Source organism: Pogona vitticeps, chromosome 13, assembly GCF_051106095.1.
Source record: "Pogona vitticeps strain Pit_001003342236 chromosome 13, PviZW2.1, whole genome shotgun sequence".
In the NCBI taxonomy this organism is placed as follows: domain Eukaryota; kingdom Metazoa; phylum Chordata; class Lepidosauria; order Squamata; family Agamidae; genus Pogona; species Pogona vitticeps.
The window spans coordinates 20,374,882-20,393,137 of record NC_135795.1 but is presented as its reverse complement, the minus strand read 5'-3'; the positions used below and the strand labels follow the sequence as shown (position 1 = coordinate 20,393,137).

Here is an 18,256-nt window from a genome sequence, read left to right as displayed (position 1 = left end):
CTACAATCCTATACTAAATGGCCAGAGGCCAACTGGCACCCCCCAACTAGATCTGCCACATAGAAAGAATGAAATTTCCATTAAGCACTGATTCCCTGTTCAACAGCTCATTCAATAGGTCTACTCTAGCTTAGATGTGCGAGAGGATTTAGACTGATGACCATCCATTAGAGGCGAAAGCATGTCCCCCTCTGTGGGCGTGTTTCTCATGAGACCCATCATAGGATGACAGTGCTGCTGCTATTGTTGGAAACTTTGTCTGTGCATGGGAGTATGTTTTGCATTGGGTTGAAGTTGTTTTGTTTTCTTTTGTCTCTGGAGGATGATGCTTCTTCTACTAGGTATTCAGAAAAAGGTTTCAGACAACCTCTGCCATGAGCATCCCTGCACGATCTTCATCTACCCACGTCTATGTCCGTGGCTTCCGCATATTACGTATTTTACGTGCCCATTGAAAGCAACCAAGGTTTCCCAGCACTGTAACGTACCATGCAAAGAGGTCCAGCACAGACTGGCAAGGAAGCAGGAGCTGATAAGTGTGTCTCATCTCGGGTAGTGAACCTGTGGGAGGATGACCAGTTCCACACTGGAGACCCGCCTTGAGGTTGTGAAGCAGAACATGTGCCTTGTGTGAACTGGCCATCAGAAATCAAAAGGCAGGTATTTCCAACATTCACAGCGGCAGTTTTAGTTTTTTTGGGGACTAAACATGGGAACCCTCATGTGAAGAGATACCAGTCCATCTTATGTCCCAACACATGTATAGACTTCTTTGACACCTTACACTGATAGGCGGATATGACGTCCCTAATGCAGTAGGATGCAACCAATTTTGTGAACCGAGAACATTTTTCTTTCTTTGTTTGTTTCTCTGTTATGTATTCTGTCCAAACAACTGTTTATCCCCCCCCCAGCATATTTAAATCCAAATGCATGCCTAAGTGCTAAGACTGTATAAATAATATTTTCAGACATATCTACAAAAAAACCCACAAATGTTTGCTTCAGACTTTTGATGATAAGGGAGGGGGGTGTATAACTACTATGGTTGTCTTCAAAGGTGTATTGTATTTTTCATTTTTATTAAATATGGAGGAGGGAAGAGAGAGAGAGAGAAAGAAAGAGAGAGAAAAGATGCTAAGGGGGCTGAGGGATGTGAATGTTTGTGCGTATTGAAATGTATATACCTATGAGAGAAAACACATGTGCCAAGTATAACAATATGTACAAAATGTAAATACATGAAAATTTCATTTTTCTAATAAAGATAATTTCTGCCAATTGATACGAAAATGGGGGGGGGAATGGAACAGAATGCTCAATTATTCGGCTGTCCTTGGCTCACCTGAGCAGTGGTTTTCAAGCTGTGTCCTTTGTTACATGTTGTGTCTAAAAAAGTACATTTTTGACAATGGATAGACTGCCCAGGGGATGCTAGGAACTGTTGTTGGTAAAAAGTCACATCCCCCAGCTTTGTTCAGATCAAAGGGTTTTAACTACAGGAAATCCCAGGGTTTGTCTCCAATAAGAGGAGAGCATTTTGTGAACTGATTTTAGCCCCTTCTTTGGTGATGCATTTTTTGGGGTTGAGTTGAGTTGAGATGGGTTGGGTTGGGTTGGGTTGGGTTGTTTTTTTGGGAAGTGACCACCCAAGCAGAACTGGGACCAGCAAATAGTGGTTTCGGCTAAGTTGGACGGATTCCATGTAATGCCACTGCAAATGGCCTACAGATCAAGAGGAAAACATCTCCCTTGCATGTAGAACATCACAGGTTCAGTCTCTAGCCACATCCCAGAGGAAAAGACTCAAGGTTGCAAGGCTGGGGAAAGCCCTTGGCGAGTCCATCTCCCTGGATTAGAGGGACTCATTTTGAGATTTCAGCCCTGAAATTCCAGTGAACAGGAAGCTGCTGACCGGGCAACCTTAACTGTCAAGTATTGTTAGATATTAAATATCACCTCTCGAACACTGATGATTAGAAAGCAGTTGCATAAGACGTCATTGGCTGCCTCCAGCCAGAGAACTGACTAATGAGTCCTAATAAGGGGACAGTCGTAGCTTCCCCCGCTGCCTGTATTATTATAATTTTTAGCACTCCTTCCTTTTCTCTTTCACTCCTACCCAGAAGGCTCTTTCCCCTCTACCTTCCAGTTTTCCATTTTGATGTTGATGTGGCATTATTCCTTCGGGCACCTTTCTGCTAGCTGCCTTTCCCCTCAGTTTCCCCATCAGCTCAGATCTGCCCTACAAAGCAATTCTGCCCTAGAGCCCCGGCCAAACTGATGACCCCCCCCCACATTTATGGAAGCAACAGTCCTGTTCCCTGGATGTGTCAAGAGCCCTTCGACCGTCCCCTGACATCACAGAAGCATCAGGGCATCTCGGAGGTCTCAAGAGACTGGGAAGTCAGAAGAGGAAGGCCACCCAGCAGCAGAACGCCTAAAGGGATGATACGGCTTGAGCAAGGAAGAGAAAACGGTTGGTGGAATTTGGGGAGTTGAAGTCCAGGGAAGTAGTGATTTCTCCCACCATTGATTTTGTGGCCACAGTTGCTATTCAATATCCAAGGTCCATCTGGAGACTCTTTATCCTGTAAGTTTGCAAGGAAATGTGTTAAAGAAACCTCTTTTTGTGTATGTGTGTGGGGAGGTCCATTCCTAGCCATTTTTTGGGTCCAGCGATGTGTGGCCCATAACGGAGAACTTTTTTTAAGTGACTGGAAGCCACATGGCCATGGCTGACATGCGAACTGTCATGAACCCAGTACTTAACGGACCTGCTCTCTACAGAGTGCCAGGTCTCATTAAATCCTCTCTCATGTAAGACTCTGACGAGGTAGCTCTATTTTGCAGCCAAGGAAAAGAGGAGAGACGCAGCGTTCCCTCAAATCACAGAAGATCACCAGTGTAAAGGATCTGCCAGAAGGTTTTTCCCCACCAACAAGGAAGAAACATGTTATTTCCACGTCAACAAATGATGTCCAGCAGTTTCCACTCCCACCTTGAGCAGGTATTTTGCAAAGTTGATGGATCTTAATTACCCACTGAAGACCAAGCTGGTCTAGTAGAGTATTAAGAGACTCTCTTTAGGGGTTTTCAAGTCGCCTCTGACTCACAGTGACCCAAGTAGGGTTTTCAATGTATTGGAGGAATGATTGACTATTGCCATCTCCTAGTGAGGTTCCAGAGCTAAGCAGGGATTTGAAAACAGATCCACTGAGTCTTTGTCCAACTCTCCATCCGGTATTTCATGCTGGCTGTCTACTGAGGCTTTCCAAAAGCATGGGTCAAACAGACGGACCACGGTCCAAAATGGATAAACCAGCAAGGATGGGGAGCATCCTTGATCAGTAACTCATGGACCAGTGGGCAGGGCTTGTCCTCTGGCAGTCTTTCAAACTGAGGACTGCGCAGGCGGACATGTGGCTTCCCTGGCTGTGAAGAGGAGTCCTCCCTATGACACTTTCTAGCTGCATCCTGGATGTAGCAGGCTGGCTTTGCGTTCTTGCATTGTGCTTTATGGTCTTTCGTGGGTCCCCCCCAAAAAACAACAACAAAGAAGAGAAAGAGAGAGAAAGAAAACATGTTAGCCTTGTAAAATTCGGCGCACACCCTCTGTGTTCTGAGCAGCGTCTCATTATGCTTGCATTATCTTACGGCGCAATGCACAGGCCCTGGTGGGGAGCAGCCTGTCCCTCCCTGGCCTTCTCTCCCTCTTCCCCTCTGCCTTGTTTTTATGTAACACGCTCCCAATCATATTGCTTTGGTGAAGCAGCTTGTATTGCCGGGAGCTGGGAGCAAACGGCAGGGGAGACGGGGGGGGGGGGGGGCGGGGGCTCCTAGGCTCCCGGTGCGCTTGTTGTCTTCCCTGCGAAGCATCTGCTCCTGGCTGCTGCAGGCGTGGATATGTGTCTGTGTGTGTGTGTGTGTGTTCAAAACAAGGCCCAAGATCCCATCCAGATCTGGACTCCGGGGAGCATCCCCTCCCTTGCCCCAAGCTGGAAGGAAAAGCAGCTACGGGAGGGGGGGGGCTCTGCCCTGCCAATGCTGGGTGACTCAGGCATTCCTAATTCTGGATGCAACAAGTGACCAAAACCCCCCCCCGTATTTTGTCACCGGTTTTGGGAAACGGTTTCTTGGAAGTCTAGCTCTTGTACAGTCAAAAAGTAACTTTTCCTAGCTCTGTTCTGGCCAATGGGCAACCTTCGTGGTGGTCTCCCAGGGAATCACCTGCATCCTGTCATCCACACCAGGGCAGATGCCAGAGGGTTAGATTTTATTTTTTTTATGGCACCTGGTTTTTTTGGGCGGTGGGTTTTCTCTTTCACCCTTTTTTGTAAACAGAGGCTGGATGGCCACCTGTCAGAGTGGGATCCTGCGGGGCCGGTAAGGATTTGGCCTTCCAACCCTGCAATTCTGCATTCCCAACAAAACCGCAGAATGGGGGGAGGGAGCCTGGTGCCATCAGCCTGTTGACCTGGTGGTTCCTTGCCCTATTTCGCCGTCCGCTCAGCCTATGTGTCCGAAATCCTACACTCGCAACGCAACGGGCTGCAACGTCTTTGGCAGGGAAGGAACAAGAACATCCGCAGGCGCCATATCGGCTGAAGTTATTTGTTGCCTTGACCAGATCCGACTCTGGCGTTTCCTTCCTCTTAGCTGTCAAGCATGTCCAGTGTTTTCTTAAACAACTCAAAGAGCACACTGTTGAGGCTCACAGCAACACCTCCCCTTTTTGCCCCAGTGTAACAACTTGAGTTTGTTTGTTTTCTCGTGGTTTCAAGGCATTATATTTTTGCCTGCCCCAACTCTGAAAAACTTGATAATCAACTCTGAGACAGGAGAAACGCTGCTGAAGGATTAGCTTTCTCTCCTCTCTCTCTCTCAGTGTCTGAAACTCAATTGAACTTGATAAGATCGCTCGGTGGAGTTTTTGGTTGGCATTTAATCAGGGCCAGTGCAATTTCCCATTACTGTCTGAGGTGTCTTGTGACTCTCAGATAGCCCTACACCCACCCACGCCCTCTCTCTTTCCCCATTGTTCTCCTCCGTTGCGTAATTGTCACACTCTCAAATCCGTGTTCTCTTTTCTGCATCTGTTTCCTCAGGAGAACGCCACAATAAGCTTTCGGCAGTTCCCCCCCCCCCCTTTTTTTTTCTTGTATTAACAAAAGAAAGAAAGAGAGAGAGAGTCAGCTGCTCAATTATTCTGCACAAACATAAACGCATTTAACATCATAACCCTTGCGGGTAAAAAAACATTCTGACGGCCTGGATGCTCCGGCCGCCGGGCCTGGCCATCTCTCCGTGGGGGGACAGGAAGGCAGGCTTTTTCCTACCCGGGCTGCGTCTGCGGCCAAATGGACCCACATGCCCAGCTAGAGGGCAGAGAGAGCCTCTACGGCTCAGCTGGACGAGGCAGCTGTTTCCAGGCAGTGGGCTTTGCATGCCATGGAAATGCAGCAAGGTGTGAATTTGCTGATGTGTGTTTGTGCTGCCTTTTCTACTCCCAAGAGAAAGTGCAGAAGGCCTGTTCCCCGTGAACCTTAGCTCTTGCGTTTCCCAAACTACCGGGGCCCCTGCTGGCTTTCCTCTGCTGGCTTTCAGCCTTGGCCTGCTACGCCCGGTTGACTTCGGCTCCCTTGCACTCAGCCTGCTTAAAGGAAGCTGGAGATTGCGGTGAAAGAAAAAGGGAGGAAGGGAGAGAGAGAGAGAGAGAGAGGAAGGAAGGAAGTTTTGAAGATCTGCCCACACTTCCCATGCTATCTGTCTGGTTGCAACTCTCTATTCCACAAGGGCCCAAACGCCTATGGGCCTTGGGATCTATGTGACACAAACACCCGCACCACATGGTGCAGTTCCAAGTGGACTGTCCCACTTTGGATCCTGGTGTGCACTTCCTTGCCAAATGCACACAAAAAGTCATACACACAAGAAATGAATGCACTACTAAGAGAGCTTCCAACCTCATTCTTTGATGTGCCCGGAGGGAGTTTAGGGGGTGCAGAGTAATGGAAAATGCAGCCTGAGGTGGTAAGGCCCGGAGATAGCTACCACTGTGAACAATCCCTCTGTGGGGTCAGATTCAAGAATAATGGAGAAATCACCGAGCCAGCTTGAGGGCTCGACTACACATCATAATACTCCTGTCTTCCGGTTGGATTTGGCATGCTTGAAATTGAATTTAAAATCTCCAACTACACAATCAACAGCTAAGCATGCAAAGTTTTGGCCGGGAATTGAGGGTTTTTAAAACACCTATATGGGGGTTGTTTATTTTATATCAATTCTGGTCTTGCCTTTAAAACAAAAAAACAAAAACAAAAAAAACCCCTTCAATCGACATGTGCAATTACCTGTGCCAGAGCAGATACTGACTGCGGGGGTGGGGGGTGGGTCTGTGGACATAGCCAAGTTTTGGATGCCAAGTACAACAGGTTTTTGACTGCACAATACCCTTCAGTCCAAACTCTTCTCCCCTCCTCCATCTGTATTTGTTTCTGTTTTGGTGCTGCATCGATCTAGCGCTATGCCACTTCAAAATTTATATTTTAAAAATTAAACACTGAAGTGAAGAATTGTTCATGGTAGAGAGGAAAACTGGGACCCAGAGCGCCAAAGTGCAATATACCACACAGCTTACAATCACACGAAACGTTCTGTGAGGACACACACACATATATACCCTGATTCAAAAACCACATGATGCTAAATGGATTTCTAAAAACCCAAACCAGCTCTCGATTTAATTCAACAGTGTAGTCGTGCTCTGACTTTCCCATTTTCCTTCTTGGCTCCTGAACTTTTGTGCTAGTCCTGGTCTTCTCAGACCACAGCTCCTTCCCTCTCTCTTTCTCCTCCTGCTGCAGAATAGTTTACACTTGACAGGACTGAGGAAAAGAGGAAAAAATCCCCACCATGTATCAGAAAGGGAGAATAATCTTGGCAGCTCTTTCCTCACTTCTCTCTCTCTCTCCTGTCATGGAGCATATTAGCAAGACCTGTCAGAAGCTGCGCTCTCTTGCTTGGACAAATATTTTTCTTTCAGAAGACATTGACTCCCATAACAACTCACTTTGGCCAACTGGTCTATGCAATGGTCTTCTGCTCAGTTGTTGAAAAGACTTGTCAGTCTGGAGCCTTGATTCGTCACCTTTCCTCTTTAGCAAACTCAGACAATACAGCAGTTCCTTGGTCACGCTGGACAGTTTCTTAGTTTGCTAGCTAAAATCATCGCAGATTTTCTTGGCTTTGGCCAGGGCCATTTTTGGCCATGCAACAATTAGGACTCTAGTTGAATGGGATTAACCTGCAGGAATTCTGTCAGTTTCTGGAAGCGTTTGGCATCTTTTGAAAAGCTCACCCTTCCAGTTAGCAAGGTGCATAGGCGAAGCTAGGAAGGTTTCATAGAGATCCGTGTTTTTCTTTAAAATTTTCCAAAATTTGCCCATTTGTTCATATTGAGGGAAGAAACAACACGGAAGTGAGGGGGAGTCTGAGTTTGAGACATGCCTAGAAAGAGAGGCTCTTCCATCCGAACCCAGGCTTTGAGAATGTTGATGTTAAAAGTTGAAATCATGTCAGGGCTGAATTCCAGTTGCAGCTTCCCACCCTGCCTCCTTATAAGTTCTTTGCCTTTAACGCATACATAGTAGATTGTGGTTCCCTTCACAACTGTGCCATATGGATCAGCCAGGGCAGACGAGGAACTATCTTCTTTCCACTTGTGGGAGAGTTCATGGAAATGCGTGTACAGTGGTGCCTCGCTTAACGACGTTAATTTGTTCCAGCAAAATCTCTGTAGAGCGAAAACATCGTAAAGCGAAATTAAAAAGCCCATTGAAACACATTGAAAACTGTTCAATGTGTTCCAATGAGCTGAAAAACTCACAGTCCAGCAAAGATCCTCCATAAGGGTGGCCATTTTCGGTGCCTGTAGAGCGAGGAATCCGTCCAAAAACAGAGCGGGGAACCATTTTGAGCACCCAGCGGCCATTTTGAAAACCTGATGATCGGCTGTTTTGATTGTCGTAATGCAAAGAATTGGTTCCCGAAGCAGGGAACCGATCTTCGCAAAGTGAAAAAAACCCATTTAAAACATTGTTTTGCGATTGCGAGTGCAATTGCAAAAACATTGTCGTGAAGCAGATTCATCGTTATACGGGGTAATCGTTAAGCGGGGCACGACTGTACTGTATCATCTATGGAGGGTGGGAACGACTGGGGCCTGCAGTAGAAAAGGCAAAGGGACCAGGTGCTGCCTTCCCGCCTATACCTCTGGGGCAGAAGGCCTCTGGTTCTGCTCCGTGTCTGCCTACTTAGAACAGATTCAGGTTGCAGGCGACAGAGGAGAGCGACTCTTTCTTTCTTCTTTCTCAAATGGACGGGAACGATGCCTGGGTTTCGGGGGCACACAGAAAGCTTCTCCCACAAGCCATGACTAGGGGTGTGCGGTTGGTGGCCATCGTTTTCCATTTCCAACCTTCCCTTCTGCTTCGGCCACAATTGTTGGCCTTTATTGCCTTCTTAACGGATGGTTTCTCAAAGCCATCGGGGCAACGAAGGGCAGACAACTTCTCTTCCCCCCCCCTTTCTCCAGTATTTTTGGCCTTTCTGCGGCTCTTAACAAGGATCAATACAGATGATTTGTCCAGAGAGAGCAACGAAATCTGCTTTTTGTTATTGAAACCGAGCGAAAAGGAGGAGGAAAAGGTGTGTGTGTTGGGGGGGGGGACCCACAGGGGAAGGAGGTCTAATTTTCTAACTTCGGTCCAACCTTCATTACATGGTGCGCTGGGGACGCACTCTCAGCCAGGGTCAGTTTTGACAGGCCTAATATTAACAGGCCAGCCAAAGGCGCCAAGTAATTGCTAGCAGGGAGGTACCGTCCTTGTAGTATGAGGACATCTAGCAGAAAGGGAAGTTGCTAATCCAGCCCTTGAGCGCATGCCAAGGATTCTTCCTTCTGGCAAGGAGCGCAGGGTTCAGAGCAAGGAGAAGGCCCCACGAGGACTGTGAGAGAGCTAGAATTGCCCCACCCTGAGCTTGGAAAAGTTACTTTGCAGAAATAATCGGTCCTTTTGCAGCTTGTGGGGTGAGCCTCCTTGACGCAGTCGATCCCCGTTTACCTGCCATCCTGTGGTCTCGTAAGATTTGTTTCTTGCATGGATTCTTACGGTTTTTTGCCACAGTTTGGAGACCCACGTGCACAAGGAATTCTCTAGTGGAGACACATAAGTTCCTCTACAAACTACAAGCCCCCGGATGGAGCCACGGCAGTGGACGTGGGAATCCTACTTCCATTATTATTTGTTTAATTGCATTTTGACGATGATCACTCTCTCTTTTTTGCATCTTTACTTATCTGTGATTTAAGAAAACAAAAAAAAAAACACTTCTTGACTGTTTTAATCTGATAAGCTGCCTTGAGTCCCCTGTTCTGGGAAACGGGTGCAGCAGTAAATGAATCAGGCTAGCGAGCCAGCCATTTCTACGCTTAACATGGCCACGTATTTCCTTTTCCTCCCCAGACAGCAAAATGAAATGTGCTTGAGGGACGACAGAAAAAATAACAACTTTGGCCTGCAAAAGGAAAGAGAAAATTTGAACAGATTCAGTGGAATAGCATTCTGCACCTCACCCCATCTCTTACAACCCCAGGTCCTTTTTAGGATGATGATGATGATGATGATGATGATGATGATGAAGAAGAAGAAGAAGAAGAAGAAGAAGAAGAAGAAGAAGAAGAAGAAATGTATTGGTTGTGCTTACCATCTACCTGATGCATAGGTTGAAAAAAAAAACCACAAAGATTTCCTGCACACCCCTTATTCTGGCCGGCCTCCTGGGAATCCGTGGTTGTTTCTTCGCTGACTTCATTTTTCCTCTCGGCTTTTAAAAGCATGTCCTTCTTTTTTGAGAGCCAGCCTCTCTTCCCAATTGTTTTCTATTTTTACTTAGGTAGTTCAACCACAGCGTTAAGTAAGAGGGTGTAATTAATCACCCTGATCCCAATCTTGGCCCTCTGCAAGACCGTCATTAATTAAGATAACAAATCGGCAGGAATGAGTCTGAACTGGTGCATGTCCGGAAGAGGGAGGGTTGGAGCAGGAAAGGGAGAAGGCAGGCACTCAATTCCCTCGGTGGCCAGTAATTGGAATATTTAAAAACTGGGTGGATGGAAATGTTTTATTTCTCCCCTCCTACCCACCCCGCTTTTGAGAAGGAAGGGTTAGGAATCTGCCAGATCCCCAAAGATCCATGGTGCTGAGTCCTCCACCAAAGCTAACCCTTGACATGGTGTGTCTGAGCCAAAGGGGAAGGTGGGTTCAAGCCCGCCCTCTTAGTTTCACTTCCCAAAGAAACCCGGTGGGCCATTCATTCCCCCACGGACGGTGGGCGTCCAGCCTTCTCTGCAAGGGAAGGGTCCTTTAGGAGCCATAAGGCAGACTCTGTGGCCAACCAAGTGCCTTTTGGAGAAGCCCGTGAGCCTTGTACAGACGGGCAAATCTCCTTTCCTTGTTCAAACTCAAAGTGATCGGGAAAGCTTACTCCGTTTTGTGACAATCTGTTTTCACAGCTTAGGTTGCGTGACCTTTTGAGTCCGTTACGGATCCATGGAGAGTAATGACTGCAAGGCTTTGCATTAAAGAAGCCGGGGGGGGGAATCCCTCGACATGGACAGGCAAGTTCATATCCTCTTATCAAACTCATCATCAGAGACAGACTGGATTACTGTAATATGCTCGGCAGAAGCCACAGGGCTGGCGTGGATTGAAGAAGAGTGTCAACCATTGACTTCCCTCCCTCCCTCCCTCCCTTTGTAATCATTGGCAAATGGCTGCCTTGGCAGATGGCAACCGGCATGCCGAAGTCATGAGCACCTCTTCCAACTTCATAGTCCAAAACTGGCACCCCCCAGTTCCTGGAAGCTGTTTTCTTTCACCCAGCCAGCTAGGTCTGGATTGGCAAAGGAAGCTGACTTCCAGAAATGCTTCCCCTCACACTCTGCGTTGGTCCCATCCTTAGCAACAGGCAGGAACTGGGAGGGACTGGTTGGCCCCTGGTTGGTCAAAGAGCCAGAGAAAGCTGCCTGCTCAGGAGAGGAAGTCTGGTGCTCAAAGGAGAGCCAAGGGCACCTCGGCTGAGCCTGTTGGGGGCGCTCACAACATGGGGTGTGCCATGCGAGTGCACATGCACGCGAGTGTGACACGCCCACCTGTGAGCATGACATGCTCCATCTGCCAGCACAACATGCCTAGTGAGGTGCGTGCAGGGGGGCGGAGATCCGTGTCCATGGCCCAGTTCAAGGAAGCCTACGGACGAGCACCGGGTCACGGACCGAGGGTTGGGGACCCCTGCAGAAGGGAAGTGGTCTTCAGAAGGGGATTGAACTCCAGCTGGTCCCCAAATGAAGCCAAAGCTATGCAGGGGGAGTGTGCCTTTCTTTGAGAGCCCATCCAGCCGTAGATCTAAGGATGTTTTGACTCACCGGCTTGGTTTGCAAGCATACAGCTAGACTGTGGTGGAAGCCAACACGGCTGGCTTCAAAGCCATCAGTCCTGCACCCCAGAATACAGCAGGTTTGCACCTATGTCTCCCTCCCTCTCCCTCTCCCTCTCCCTCTCTCTCTCTCTCAACCTGAAGAGTCTCTGGACTCTTTCTTTGCTTTTCTGTCTGATACTTAAGAGTATGACATCCCCCAGATCTGATGGGAACAGCAAGCCAAGCCAAAAGTGGGAGGGGAGGGAGAGGGAGGTCCCCAGCTACCAAGAGAGAGCATCAGCTTTCCCACAAGGTCCTCAAGATTGAGGCACCGGGCGCATCAATTAGGAAAAGGCATCTTTTGTATCTGGAGCGATAACGAGTGACAGCTTCTCGGAAGGAATCCCCCAGAGGAGCCTTGCGCTGATGCTCCTCCGTCCTGATTCATGTCTACCCAGATGTCAGTCCCATTAAATGCCTTTTTGTGCGTCCTCCCAGGTACCTACCGAAGACTGCCGCCTGAGCTGAGTGGCGAGGAAGCCTTTGTAGGGAAGCTGGAAGAAATAATGCTTTTAGTCCCAAAGTCCTGTGCCAGCCAGCTGTTTCTCTTTATAGGATATCACCACGGCTGAAATCCCCCTTAATCCAGACAGAGATTCAACTAAGTCTTCTTGATGCTCTAAATAGCATATAACTAATAGCGTAGAAAGACTGCTTCGTGCCATCTGGGAATGTGATAAACCAGAGTCATTGTAATTCTTTCTTGGGCGATTCGGTCGCCCTCATCCCTGGGCTTTCTGGGGTTGAGCGTTGTGGGTTTTTTTCCCCCCTTTGTTTTTTAATGTGTGGATTTTAATCAAGTCAGCTGGTCAGATTTAAGGTCAGGATTGAAAAAGTCCACAGTTTCATTAGTGGTGTTTTAGGGTTGCCAGAATCTGAGTCATTTGTTCAATGCTCCCGTCCTTGGTGTCATTTCAGTCTCCTGACAGGGGCCGTTTTTCTCTGAGGTGGGGGGGGCGAGGTGACTTTCTCCTTTCTGGTGGTTCTGTCCTCCTAAAGGCTGGTCTCACTAGAGGCATTTCTAAAATTAATTGCAAGAGTGATCTGTGCAGGTCCCTCCATTTCCTAATGCTGATTCTGCTCTTTCTTATCCCATTTCCCCTAAAAACAACCTTCCTGAGCTGGCCGGGAGGCTCCGTGGGTTGGAGCACCACACTGTATAGCCCTGAAGCACGCACCCGAACATTCAGCATCAACCTTAACGGTCACGGGTCTCCATGGAAAACTGTCTCAATAGCCCATCCCTGTGATGCAGAAGCTCCCTCTCATCTGGAAGAAAAACCAGGGTGGGAATCAACTGCTTGGAAAAATCTTCTCAATGGTATTAGGGATGGAAACGAGGACAGACTTTGAGCAATGTTAATGGGCTTTCCAGATAATTTATTTTGGGTTTGCTAATGAATATGAATGCTAGCAGGGAAACCGTTTTGAGGAATATGGGTTGTGGAAGCAATTTTTAATTGGCCAATGGTGTGTGTGTGTGTGTGTGTGTGTGTGTGTGTGTGTGTGTGTGTGTGTGTGTGTGTGTGTGTGTGTGTGTGTGTGTGTGTGTGTGTGTGTGTGTGTGTGTGTGTGTGTGTGTGTGTGTGTGTGTGTGTGTGTGTGTGTGTGTGTGTGTGTGTTTTTTAAAAAAAGCAAACAAATGTTTGGAGTCGTTCTCCACCAAGCATGTAATTAAAGTGTGGGATTTTCAACCCCAATCTTGATAGATACAATTATCAGATAACCACTAGAAATGGGGTTGTGGGGAGAGAGAAATGCAGAATGACATTTTTTAAAAAAAGTTAAAGCCAGGTGGCTGCAGAAGGGGTCGTACAAAGGGGAGCCTCTTCTCCGAACCCTAAATTGATTTATTATTTTGAACCCTATAGAGAAGGGTGGGGTGCTCTGTCGTATTATGTGTGGAAATTATGCTAGCCTGACATTAGTTTGCTCCCCTCCACTTGTGAAAAAATTCTGCGGACCCTCTTGACTTATAACCATGTCCGGAGGGGGCCCTGGATGTTTCTTTTGGGATGAAGCTCCAGGGATGTGGGGCAGAGGCAGTCTCCCCGCCCCCCGAGAAGAACCTTGCCAAAAGTTCAAGTTCCTTTTGGAAGGTTGGAGGTTGTGCAAATTTAGCATCTGAGCTGAAATAGAGCCAAGTTTTCAGGACTTTCCGAAAGGAGAGTCGTGTATCATCCCCTGACAGGTCCTAGCTAATTAACGTCCATTCATTCGCAGGCAGTAGCTTTGTCGAATGGGGCTTAATTGGAAAGGATCTTGCAAGGACCGAGTTCCATGCATTAATCCCCCGTGTGTGTGTGCCTGCGTGTGTGGGTTTCTATGGGAATGGGATGGACGTGGAGTCAATGCAGAACATATCCCAGCCGGACAGGATCCCGAGTGAGTATGAAAAGGGCAAAGAAGGTCGAGCTGTGGAACAGCCCAGAGGCTGAGACGAAGGGATCAGACCAGCTCCCTCTTCTGTCCTGTGTTGGCTCCTCATTTTCACTCTGCCTTCCGTTCCTGAATTCTGCATCGACCGCAAGGCCTCCTCAAGTTGGTTCTTGGACTGGGAGAAGGCACCGTTGGCCGAATTCATGGCAAGCACACAATGAGCGTCAGGAAAGCCAAGGAAAGCCAGGCCAGAACTGGGGGGGGGGGGGCCAAACCAGAAGATGGGGTTGAGGAGGAAGTCAGAAACTAAAAAGCCAAAGACCAACCAGAGAATAGCCGAATAGGCCTCGGATGGGGAACAAGGCACAGTGGAAAGATGGTTCAAAGGGATACCTCGTGATGTTCCCCCAGTCCAGAAGCCTCCGACTGGCCACCCTGGGTGGGAAGGGAGGCTGAGTCTCACCTCTTTGGATGGAGGCAGCCACATCCGTGGTGCAGCCGTGGGCTATGATGCCAGTTCGCCCTTACCAATGCTTTTCCAGAAGGAAAGCAGGCTATGGTATGACAAATCCACATCTCATATGGATAAAGATGCACACGGCTGCACACGCAACGAGAAAACCAGCTCAGAATCCCAATAGGAGGGATGAAGGACAGGCAGCCCAACAGACCTCACCCTTCCCAGACCCTTGTCTGAATTGGCCCCTGGGAGGAGGTGCTGAGGAAACCATGGGGGCGGGGGGGCTGCCATCCAGCTGTGCTCCTAATGGCCAAAACCATCATTCTTTTCAAGGTCTTTTGGGTGTTTCCACAGCCCCCTCCCTCACCCCTCCGCCCCCCGTTTGCCTTTCCGAAGCAGAAGCATCTGCTCAGGACCACCGTTGATTTCCTTCCATAAAAAGTCAGGAGCTATCCAGACTTCTTGACGGGCTGCTATTGGCATCCAAGCCAAACGCAACACCTACCACCAACTTAGGGAAGGATTTCATACCACCAGACTGGCCGTTACCACATGAACTCCCACAGACTATGAGGATTGAGGCCTCTGCACCCTGTTCAGGCAGAAAGTGGGAAAGGTTATTCCAGAAAAAGCAAGGGACAGCCCTTTTTCTTGCGCTTGCCTCCAGATTTTGCTCTCTGGTTCACACTCAAGCATTGCCTCATTCCCCGGGTTGACCATCAGAGGACTGGTGAAGCATCTACGAAACGTTAGGTGGCAAGGAGAGATGCCGACCTCAAGCACAGAGGATCCGTGAAGAGCAGAAGCACAGCGAGGTTCAAAAGCTGGCGAGGAAGCAACCCTGAGGATAGTGTGAAGCTGATGATGATGATGCAGAGCAGACAGGTGAGACAGTAGCTGGAATAAGCCGTGTTTGAAGAGGACGGAGGGGTCTGGGTCACAGAAGCAGGCAGGAAGATTAATGGGGGGAAGGAGAAGGCAAAAAGGACAGCCTGCATTGGAGAAAAAAATATATATATACTGCCGACAGCGTCGGTGGAAGAAGGAGAGAAGCAAAAGCTAAGAGTTGGAAGTCAATCTTTTATCCTCCCTCTTAAGGAGAAATGAGGTCTTTGTCAGAATGAGGTGGTGTGGAGAAGAAAGTTTAAGGAGGGATTTGGCCATACAGAACAGATGGTCTGGCACGTGGGACTGAGGAATGATGGAGGGGAGAGGAAACCAATGTCGGGTGGTGGCAGAGCTGGAAGGAGTAAACAATTCTCTCTCTCTCTCTCCCCCCCCCCCGTGTGTGTGTGTGTGTGTGTGTGTGTGTGTGTGTGTGTTTGTGTGTCGGAGGTGCTTCTGAAGGAGTTCAGAGCAGACAAAATGAAGAGAAGAAGGAAAGGACAACAATTTTAAGAGGGGAGGAGGAGATGGAGGGGAGTCAAGATGAAGAGACAGTCGGGAGAAAGGCAAGACAAGTGTGGAAGGTTCAGAAGACGGAAAGTCGCATTTCCCCATGAAATAGTTTTATGCCCATCTGATCCTATAATTTCAGGGTCTTTACCTTTGCCTTTCCAATCCTTTGGTACTGGCTATGAGCCAGTAATTGATGGACTGCACAAGAAGCCATGATGGCCACCAACAGAGACGTCTTTATAACAGAATTATGCATTTGGGTGGACAATGGAAGCCACCCTCTTTCATTGCAGCACCCAGGAGCTACCAGCCGCTGTGGCTACTGGCCTTGTCTGCCTGGGCACTTCTGGGAGTTCCAGGCCCAAAGAGCAAAAACTGTTTTGGACTCTACTCCAGAGTCTCCTTGACAAACCTCCGCCCTCGCTTGGCCCTGCATTGTCCTACACCAACGCACGACACTCGCCCTTAACATCCCTCTGGGCCTGCCTTTGCCCATCTGCCTCCTTCTCTCTTTGCCACACTTGGGAGTAATCAACGTGAAGGGAAGGTGAGCGTCTTTCTCCTGCTGCTCCCCAACCCTCCTCCGTCTTGGCTCGTTTAGGGCTACAGCGAGCTTTTGGGAAGAAGGTGGCAGGAAAGAGAGAGGGCTGGTAAGCGCTCACATAACGGAGCTTCCTGGGGTCTCAGAGACAGACGCTTTGCCTTGTTTATCCGAGATCATGGTAGCCTTTGGCTACGGCATGTTCCTGTAAATGGAAGAGCTTTGAATCTAAAATAATAATAACTCAGGATTTCGGTCCAGAAGGCTGTGATTCTTAATTCTCATTTTAAAACCATACAGTACCTCAAAGATAAGACAGAAATCTGATTGCTTGACCTATCTACCTGTCCAGCTGGAGGCATTGAGAAGCCAGCCTAGAAAAAAAAATGAGTCGCTGAGTCTTTTGGTCCTGTTTCCTTGACAGTTTGCACGCCTGGCAGGATGAGCTGCGGTTCTTGTTCGGGCTGGCCTCTTTTCCAACTCGATCCTGCCAGAGCAGAAGCCCTTTCTATCTCTTTAGATGGTTGCAGATGTTTCCCTTCACACCCATAAAGCAGAATGTTTGTCAGGAGACTCACACATCCATTTATTTAACATTAACCAAATGGCGCTTGCGGGGTTGCAGCGTTCATAATTCCACCGGACGTAGCTGGGACGTGATGAATCCCTTGTGATGAAGCCCTCCCACCTCTCGTTCTCTTGATCTCTTTGCAACGGCAAGCGAAACAGAGAGGCTTCATTTTTGCTTCTTCCTCGGACTGGATGGCAAATGATATTCGCCAAATTGAGCCACACCCCATGCAGTCTGTCGCTATAATGGGTCCCACCGTCAAGGGCCATGATCAAACCATGTGCTTCCATCATAAGCGGAAATGAGACTTTCCCCCCCTCTCTGTCCCCTCCTGCCCCACCTCACTGTGGCTCAGGAAACCGGCTTCACAACTTTCTGCAGCCCTTGACTGTGGGTTTAAGGGTCTAAGGTTGGGCAGTGGGAGGAAAAGTGGAAGAGACCGCCGGGTCAAATCCTGCTCATGCTTTCATGCCAACCTCTCTGGCTTCAAATCACAGATCTTTCCCATTAGAATATCTCAAACAATATATCACAAATAAGATTTCAAAGGGCAAGATCCAGACTCTTAAAGGTAGGGAGAGAGGCCTTCTCCTGGACCCGCTTGTCTTTTCAGGGGCAAGACTTGGAGAGAGAGAGAAAGGGCTATTCACCAAGAATATGAAAGAAACACGAGGTTTTCTCAGTCTTGGAATGGCCCAATTGAGTTAATAGTCTAACACAATATTGACCGTTTCTCTCCTCTCTCACATGGTTTCACTCGGCCTTTTATCGTTGACTCGTACAACTCATACTGTTTTTCGCTTTTTCTTATGAGATACCAGCTAGATGGATTCCCTCAAATTCCTTCCGTTCCTCCCTCCCTCCTTACCTGCCTAGCCCATAAATGCTTTCATCATTTTCCCAGGACAGATAAATGTACTTAATTTCCTGTTGCCTTAGCAGGCTGTGAAAAGTCCTCTTTCTCTCTCTTTTTCCCCCCAATTCACTTTTAAAAAAATGAAGGAGATTAATTTTGACATTTCTGCTTTTGTTGCAATTGCCATTACCATATCAAAGCACTGCCTTGCGACGGCTTGTTCGTGATAAAAAAACGCCCGACCTCTCCGAGGCCTATGCGGTCTTCTTGTACACTTTCCATAAATGGTTCACAATAGGTGGGAGACCAGCTTAAGAGCCGGCGTTGAATAATGTATTGGGCGGTTGCCTAATTAGCATTAAGCAATATTAGGCGTTTGGCTGGGATTAGCCATGACATTGGTTTCAGGGGGTCAAGGCTAGAACTCAGGGTGGAGGAAAGGTCTCTGGGGTTGGCTTATGGCTAAGATTAATAAAATCGTCCACTATCTTGTCTGCCATATATATA

The 18,256-nt window shown here is 48.2% G+C and overlaps 1 long non-coding RNA gene across 1 annotated transcript; it reads left to right on the top strand.

Annotated features, from left to right (window-relative positions):
- The first annotated feature begins 4,289 nt into the window (after positions 1-4,289).
- LOC140702524 (uncharacterized) lies at positions 4,290-9,659 on the top strand. Its single transcript, XR_012081723.2, has 2 exons — positions 4,290-8,712; positions 9,531-9,659. It is a non-coding gene; the product is annotated as an uncharacterized LOC140702524 (long non-coding RNA).
- Positions 9,660-18,256: the final 8,597 nt, after the last annotated feature.